The following is a 9204-nucleotide window of genomic DNA, read 5'->3' on the forward strand; positions in this document are numbered from 1 at the left end:
ACTCAGGATTCTGCTGCCTATAAATGAAGATGGAAAATGCAAGATCTGCTCAAGAGAGGAGCTTTCCTTGGGTGAGAGAGGCTGGTTGCTTCACAAGACACCTGGTTGCTCTCTCAGATCCTGGACTTTTTGTCACCCAGTCACCTCCAGAAAATAAGCCAGGTAAGTGAAACGAGATTCTTTCATAAATGAACACCTTGCTTCTTCTACTTTTCTCCACAACCACCCCCACCAGAAGCACTCATAAAATGTTGCTGCTTTTGATTAAAAAATAATTGCAAATTTCTTTACATATCCTGAATGATGCTGCTTGTTCTTCCTCAGAAACCACACTTCTACTGGCCAGCAATTTCCTGCTGATATTTAAAAAGAAGTCAAGTTCCAGACTGTTCTGTTCTCTTCACCTCCCTCCAGCCCTCCCCTTCTTCCCCACCCTCCCCTAGATCTATTTGGCACAAAAAGTAGTTTGTGTATCAATGTCTTATTTTCTACCTGAATGAGAATTCTTCTATTTTTGTAAATGATTAAGACAAAAATGAATTGCTCCCTAACTCACTTTATTTTTTTTTTGTATTTAAATTTATTTAAGTTTTCAACATTCATTTCCACAAAATTTTGGGTTTCCCTAACTCACTTTAACTGGGAACAGCTGCTTTAGATACTATCATATTAAAATCTTTTGTAGTAATTAGCAAAATCAGGAGTCTCTTTAATGTGAATGTTTTCCAAAGGAAATATTCTGTTTCTTTCTAGGAGTTGGGTCTCAAATGAGGAGCAATAGGCTTTTTGCTAACGAATATAGGGTATTCATTCAAGTACTTGGATAGTTTAAGACTCAGATTATCTTATTTTAATTGTCAAAACCATAACCTATTAATGATACTTAAAGACAAAGAAAATTTTATTTTTGTAGCTGACTTGGGCTTCTTTTTGCCTTCTCTGAGAAGTTCTGAATCAATTCATCAAATACTAAGCCCCTACTGTATCGTGGTCCCTGACAAGAGAGTGATAATTAAAACAAACTTAGTCTTTGGTAGCCTTCACAGTAATGTAGGAAAGACATAGACACAGCTCTCTCGAACAGAAGGCTGGAAAGAAAAAAAAAAATGCAAAGGAGAGGGTCAGGCAAAACAGTATTAACAAAATTCAGGTAGAAGTACTTTGACTAAGGGAAAGATTCTTCAAGGAAGTAATAAAAACTAAGTTCCCCTTGGAACAAGGGAAGACACTTCAATAAAGTGGGGAAGAGGGCAGAATCCATTCTAGGATTGGGGATACTGAGCCAAGGCATAGACAGGTCAAGGTAAGATACATTAGCAAGAATGTAGCATACTCAAAAGAGGATGAGAAAAGCAGATTTTGGAGCAACGTGAAAAGGCAGATTGTGGAAGGCCTTGAATGCCAGGATCACAAATTAACCAGCAAAAGAAAGGAGAAGAGGGAACTTCTTGTAGTTTTTGAGTGGAGGAATGTCATGAGTAGAGCAGTGCAAAGGATGTATAACTGGGATAGTGGTTTGAAGAAAGGATGGGAGGGCAAAGATAGAGTGACAGTGGGATGGCCATTTAGGCAGCATTATAATTGTCTTTTGGATGGAGATCTCTAATGTAGTCTGAATGAGATTGAAATGTAATGAAGTCAATGTGTGTTTCACATCCTAGGGATTCTTGTATGTGGTTTAATGGCCTATTTCAGTTCAACACCACTGGTCTAGAAGAGAAATGGGGTAGGGTGTTGTAGAAGTAGAGAACAGGCAACGGTTAAGAGCTTCTCTGGAGGTAGGCAGTTCAATTAGTTCCTGAGAGAGGAGAAAAGATAATCTTGAAGATTGTGAGCCTGGGTGACTGGTGGTGGTAGTGCCACTAACACAAATAATCAAGTTAAAGGGTGAGTGTGAATATGAGCACCATTATGTCATGTGCTATTTGATGTAGGACAACCAGTTGGAGACAAAGGAATAAAACTGATCCGAGGAAGAGGGTGAAGTCCAACCCATGCACAAAAGGAATCAGCACTTTAACTTTCCCTCCCACAAGCAGTCATCAGGCCTCTGTTGGAAGATCTACAGCGTAGGCTGGCAGAGGGAGATGGGGCAGGAGCCCACTGCCTCTCAAGGCAGCCCAGAATTCTCGCCAGCTCCAAAAAGTGTCTTGCATAGAAGGAAACACCGATGCTATGGGAATGGATAAAAGTGTTATGGAAACATGATTCTCCTTGTCTATGGCAGTCACTTCTTATTTGACATGATATCTGGAAATAATGTTAGAGGCCATTTGTGATAACACAGATGTAGTCTGTGTTTGGTGTGAAGGAAAGACTCTAACTGGTCTTTAAAAAAAAAAAAGTCCTTAAAGGTCTAAGATCCTAAATATAATAGTTGGCACATATATTAAAACTGAAATTTTGCAAGGCATTTGACTCAGATAGGTGACACTGTGGACAGAGTGCCCAGACTGGAGTCAGGTAGACTCATGTTCCTGAGTTCAAATCTGGCCTCAGATATTTTCTATCTGTGTGATCATGGGAAGTCACTTAGTGCTGATTGACATGGTTTCCTCATCTCTAAAATGAGCTGGAGAAGAAAATGGCCAAAAATTCTAGTGACTTTACCAAGAAACTCCTCTGTCTGACAAAGTCAGACATGACTGAAAAATGACTCAAACTTGTATATTCACATCAGTTGTAGGAGATAAGGGCTATTAATATTCCATTTCATACATTTAAGGAATTGAGGTACATAATGGTTAAGTGAGAGGCTGCAGGTCTCATCTAAACTTGGGTCTTGTGATTCTGGGACCGGGGCTCTATGATCTGAGCCCCCTAGGTAGCAAGTCTGACATAAGGCTTTCTTTTAACAGACTAGTTTGGATTGGGAGGTACTCTGGGTTGAGGTACCAGAAAAAGCTAATGTGTCAAACTCAAGGCAAAATAAATTCTGAGGAGGCTGAGAAATTTCAAAAAAAAAAAAAAAAAGAATTCTAATGTCTTTCCTATTTCTTTACTGTGTCTGTCTTGTGGAAGATTAGAAGGAGGAATGAACTAGGGTTGCTCTTCACTTTGGAACTGTTGGTTAGAGAAAGTACAGCTGCTTTTGAATAACTCCCAAGTTTTTTGTTCAGTAACTTTTCTCCCCCTCATCAACCACCCTCTCTTATCAAATCTACAAAGCTAGAAAACTGGCTGCAGGACTATTACACTTTGACCTTGGAGTCTATTAGAATTTTGGGGTTCAAAGCAACCTTTGCTGCCAACTCAAGGAATACACTTTTTTCCTCAAATTTAATAATTTATTTTTCATTTTTCAATAATTTCCATAAGTTCCAAATTTCTGTCTTTATCTCCCCAAGTCAGCATGCAATCATTTATGGGTTTTACACATACATTCCAATTAAACACATTTTCACATTACTCATACTGCATAGAAGAATTAAAATGAATGGGAGAAACCATGAGAAAAATAGATCATAACAAAGGAGAAAATTAGTCTGCTTCACTCTGTGTTCCAGCTCCATAGTTCTTTCTCTGGATGTGGATGGCATTTTGCATCATGAGTCCTTTGGGAATGTTTTAGGTCCTTGCATTGCTGTGAAGGGCTCAGTCTATAAAAAAGTCTTCAAATACTGTGGCGCTTGCTATATATAATGCTTTTCTGGCTCTGCTCACTTCACTCAGCATCAGTTGATACGTCTTAAGGAACACACTTCTAATAAGTCTTGAGGATAGACTAGCTTGTGAACTGTTTTGGTTTGGAGAACAGATGGCTTCATCAGCACTAAATGAAACCATTTGATCACCTCTGCTGCAATCAAGGTATCTTTAATATCTATTCCCCAACCTTGATTTTGGGTCAAGAAGTTTAAAGTCCTGACTTCAAGAGAATTTCAAGATACATAAAGGCAGGGGAAAATCTAAAGCTTCCTTCCTTCTTAGTAGCCAAGACTGTTTTTATCTGTTCATTTTTGTACTTCTGTGATAAAGCTGAGGTCAGCTCTGTCCCAGTTAAATAGAAAGCCAACAGGGTATTAAAAACAATCTTTTTCTCCTGATTATGTTCAAATTGAAGGAAGATTGTTTGAATTTCTTTTCTACCTGGACTACCTTCACTTCCTAATTAATTTCCTAGATCCTATTTTTGTTTGAGCTATCCCTTTGCAATGTTAATTATGTTAATAAGAGTTAAAGATCTTCCCCACTCTTTAAGGGAAGTTTGATTAGGGGAGATGTGTTATGTAGGAAGGTCCCCACCTTTTGTTCATTTCTAATGAGGCACTGGTTGTCAAGGATTGTGATGCCTTCTGGATCTGAAAAGTGTATATATACTCTGAGGTGAGGTTTTGTTTTGGGGCTTACTCGTTAGAAATATTTGTTCAGCTAGATGAGACTCTGGGTAGCCACGAAGGACCTCCTCCTCACCTTTAAAAACCCAGATGTTGGCATTTCTCTTTCTGGTAACCATGTATTGCTTATGGTTAGACAGTTGGAAGCCTTGTCTGTTGATCTTATTTCTGTTTGTATTTTCTCTGAAGCTCAGACTTTTCCCCCTGAACTAAGTGAATGATATATGTGCTTGATTAAAGCAGATTGTTGACAGCTCAAAAGTTGCTTTCCTTTTAGAAAAGCAGATCTAAGAACCTGTACAGCAGGCCCTCCTGTGTATGTCGGGGTCCTTTATGTTACACCCATCAATTGTTTTGTCTTTTCTTTTCTTTTCTTTTTTTTTTGTCAATCTTCATTCTGGAAAACTAAAATAGTTTACTATGCTCTCCTTTAAATGCATTTCCATCATTATTGGAGATTTATGAACTTAGTAATTCTTTGGGTGCAAGGAGCCTTAGCTTTGGTCCTGGAATTGAACCACCAGTGGTGTTAGCACAACCTGACCCTATGGAGACAATCAATTAGAAGATAGTACAAGATTTCCCCCACACACCCTTCCACTCCTTTTCTTTGTGCTAAGCTGCTGAATTTCCAGGAGCTTAAATAGTTAAACTGACTTCTGACAAACTTCACAAAAGAGCTGTAATAGAAGAAACTATGAATTAGGTTAGACACTATCCTCAAATTTACCTACATACTACATATGCTGCCATCTTGGTCCCAAAGCCAAAAAGTAACATTTACTGATCATAAAGGGATTTGAAATTCCTACATTTAAACATAGATGGGCTAAATAAGGATATGTTTAACCCCAAAAGCAAAAATAAAAAACTCCAGCCATCCAAGGTGATCATTTTAGGATGTGACACCAAGTCCCTTGAGAGAATTATCAAGAGGAGTTAATTCAGTTAAGAAGGAACCCTCACTTGAAGTAGACCCTAGCTCCTAAGGAGATTTGACAGGATTATATCTTTTGAGGGTCATTCTGGGAGCATAGTCAATCATTTTTCTGTCCAATAAGGTTGCTTTCCTTCTCTCTCAGAGAGGGCCATATTTAAAAGGATGGTAAGGTGTTTAAAAACTCCTAATCTCTGGTTATTTTTTATAACTACATTGATAAAGATAGAGGGATCAAATCTTCCCATCTCTTACTACTATATTAGTGCACAATAATTAAATAGTCACTATGTTTATAAAAGCACCCAAATTTCTGAGAATGACTTTATTATATTTCAAAAAATATAGTTTAAAAAAGTACAGTGAAAGCAGAATGAGTGAAGTGTAGATATTCTCAGTGTGCAACTTCCTGTCTATTCTTACTGCCAACATCCCCATATAAACTCTGAAAACAATTTCTCAGTGCCATAGTTCAGAAAAAATCCCAAATAGGATCTGACTAATTACATTCACTTTGGATAGTGAAATTAAATGTGTTCTAGCTGAAAGTAGGATGATTACCATTTACATGGAAAGTTTCCTCTAGTCCTAGAGAAAAAGTCATGACATCTGGAATTTTCTTTCCCCAGGCCAGAAGTTCATCCTGTTCTTAGGAAGACAAAGTTCAAAGGAAGATATGGAGATCAGTGATGCTCAGCTGGTCCCTTCTCGGTCGAGATCACAAGAAGAAACTTGCTGGACCAAATACAAATGCCCCCTTGGCATAATCAAAGTGGGAGCAATACTGTCTTTAATTGGATCTGTTATTTCAGCACTTGCTTCCTTTGACTATATTCCTCAGTACTTTGTCTTAGGAATAATTTGCTTTTGCGTTGGCCTCTCTGCTATAGTTGTTGGAATTATACTTTTAAGTGTCATGTATCAAATGGAGTTGTTGAGACATTTAAGCCTTTTGGAATTAAATACAACCCAAGCCCCTATCCTGTCGTCTAGTGAAACCCAAACTTCTACCACAACAGAAGATACAACTTGAAGCCGCTATCAAAGTTTAAACTTTTTTACCTCTTAAAATTCATGACAGTCTCAATATGCAAAAACTTCACTGTGGCTCAGTTTGCAGGAAAGTCTAAATCGGTACAGAATCTGAATCAAACCAAAGCACTTTGCCCTGCTCCCAGGAAGTGGTTCACTTAGAAAACCAAGGCTTCAGAGAACATGAAACACAGAGGATTTTTGATGATGTCTAGGCAACAGATGGGAACAACACTACAGAAGGTGCTGCCCTGAGGAGAGGAAGGTGGGGAAACAAACAGAATTGAGTAGGAGCCCCAGTAGATACTACATACACTTTTATGCCCCTCAGCTCCTCCAAATTCAAGTGTCCACATATGTTCACAGTCATGGCTGGGCTGCAGCTCAGTTTGGTGTGATCTAGTGATGTCACATTTAAGCTTTTCATATAAGTTTTTAATAACTTTCTCTCATGAAGTTTTGAACTTTAAAATTGTCCATTTTTAATAAATGTTAGTCTTTAGCGTCTGCAGTGCTTTCCTTCTATCAAAACAGGATTTCCCTAAATTCTACATTTTTGAGGGGTTGGGAAGAACTTTTAGGATTTGAATATCGGTCTAAATCAGGGGTGGGAAATCTGTGGCCTTGAAACCACATGTGGCCCTCTAGGTCCTCAGGTGCATCCCTTTGAATCCAAACTTCAGGGAAAAAATCCTTTTATAAAGGAGATTTAAACTCCGTCTGATTTTATTCCTTGGTAGTCAGACCCCCCCCAGGTCATTTGTGTAAGTGTTATATCTGGCAGAAGAGAGGGGAACTCAAGTTGTGTGGGTGGAGAATTTTGTCCCTAGGGCTGAGAAGAACTTTAGAAGTCAGTTACTCAGCCTCTCAGAGGAACAGTTTTAAATTATCTAAACTTTCCTTTACAAGAAGCTTAGATCTGTCCTTTTGAAGCTTTCAGCTATTGCTCCTCTTTATACTTTTCCTTTGTTAAAATGAAAACATTTGTGAACTGTTCAAATGGAAGAAAAGAGAGGTCCAAAAGGGGGAACTGGGAGGAACCAGAATCTGATCAGAGTTTACAAAGATGATGGGGTGCAGACTTTGAGAATCTCCTTGAATCTTTCCAGTTAATCTGGCTTTTTATACCCAAATCTGTTACCTTTAACCTAGTCTAGTCCTCCATTGTCTGTTGCCTCCAGTTGTTTCCCACCCTTGATTACATCACTAGTTGCCTCAATCCCATCAAGATCTCTTTAGATCCCTCCTCCCAGACTGCTTGGCCACTCCTAGGTCATTCCCACAGCTTTTCTGTATGTAAAATCACTCTTGCCTCCATGAAGACGCTCTGACTAAGTCTAGCTGAGATTCTATCTGGCCTGCTTCTCAGTACAAGCTTCACAAATGGTTAGGCTTCTTAAGAGTCAACTCAATATGGTGAATCTTTAATAAACTTTGTTTTACTTTGACTGAAAGAAGGTTAGGGTTGAATTCGTTTGGGCAGGACCTGGGGCTTCAATATTTTGGGGTGCCAAAAACCCCAAATATGGTTCTCTGACCAGGAAACACTGTCAATCTCAAGTTCTTCTCTAGCCAAGACTGGAAACCTCCCCCTCTCTTTATGCCCTTCTTACTCTCCAAGTACCTTTGGAGGAGCTTTTTGGGCTTGACCTCATAGATCCCAGTAGGTCAGATAGCTAAGAGGCTGTCTTGTACAGGTTCTTGGTCCAGTGGTTATGTTGGAGTTTATGGACCTGGGCACACTTTCTGAAACATGGAGGAGAGGGACAGATGCCCTTTTTGGAAGTGGATGCCAGTTTCTTTCAATTCTCTGAGCATTAGAGAACTGGGAAAACTTCAGGTACCTTTTTGTGGGGTTTTTTTTTTTGTCTCTTGTTTTGTTTATTTTTCAAGGTTTACTCCCAGATCCTCCTTTACTGAGGTAAGAATTTCCAGCCCCCACACCAATAATGAGTCAATCCTTTTCAATTCCCAAAATTTTTTGGGTTGTCTTTTATAAAATTGAGAAAAAAATCAGTTTCTCTAAAGAACTTAAAAAGAAAAAGCTCGTGTTCTTTTGCAACACTGTTTGGCCTCAGTAGTGCCTAGATCGTGAGGTCAGGGAACCACAATGTTGAGGTTAGGGGTGCTCAGGACCCCAAAATACTGAAGGCCAGGTCCCGTCGAATGAATTTGACTCAAGTCTTCTTTCAGCCAAAGTAAAACAAAGTTTATTAAAGATTCACCATATTGAGTTAACTCTTAAGAAGCCTAACCATTTGTGATGCTTGTATTGACAAGTGGGTCAGATAGAATCTCAGCTAGAGGGGGGGCGGAGCCAAGATGGCGGAGTAGAAAGACACATATACACATAGCTCTGAACCCACAACCCATAGAACATCAGTAAAAAGGAACTCATGGCGAATTCTGGAGTAGTAGAGGCCACAGCACAGTGGAGCAAAGGAGATTTCTGTTCCAGAGGGACCTGCAAACCTCTCGCAAAAGGTCCATCACGCTGTGGACGTGAAGCCCAGCCCAGCCCTGCCGCGGCCGCGGCACAGAGAGGAGCGGATCTGAGTGGGCTTCAGGGATGGGATCTCCAGCGGCCGTGCGGGTCCCTCCACCCACAGGTGACGGGGGTCAGTGAGAGGGTCTTCTTGGCAGGTCGAGAAGGGAGTGGGGTGCCCCCATAACTCAGGCCCCCTCGGGAGGCAGTAGCTGAGGCAGCAGCAGACCAGGGCTCCCCAAGCAGGCAGGAGCCTGGATCCATTGTTGAAGGTCTGTGCATAAACCCCCTGAGGGTACTGAGCCTGAGAGGCGGCCCTGCCCCTACCTGAGCACCTGAACTTAATCTCACACTGAATAGCAGCCCTGCCCCTGCCAAAGCCCCGAGGCTGGGGAGCAGCATTTGAATCTCAG

General features: G+C 40.3%; 1 long non-coding RNA gene across 1 annotated transcript; it reads left to right on the top strand.

Annotated features, from left to right (window-relative positions):
• Positions 1 to 6813, top strand: LOC140504777 (uncharacterized). Its single transcript, XR_011967241.1, has 2 exons — positions 1 to 162; positions 5904 to 6813. It is a non-coding gene; the product is annotated as an uncharacterized lncRNA (long non-coding RNA).
• Positions 6814 to 9204: the final 2391 nt, after the last annotated feature.

The sequence above is a fragment of the Notamacropus eugenii genome, chromosome 1 (assembly GCF_028372415.1).
Source record: "Notamacropus eugenii isolate mMacEug1 chromosome 1, mMacEug1.pri_v2, whole genome shotgun sequence".
Classification (NCBI taxonomy): domain Eukaryota; kingdom Metazoa; phylum Chordata; class Mammalia; order Diprotodontia; family Macropodidae; genus Notamacropus; species Notamacropus eugenii.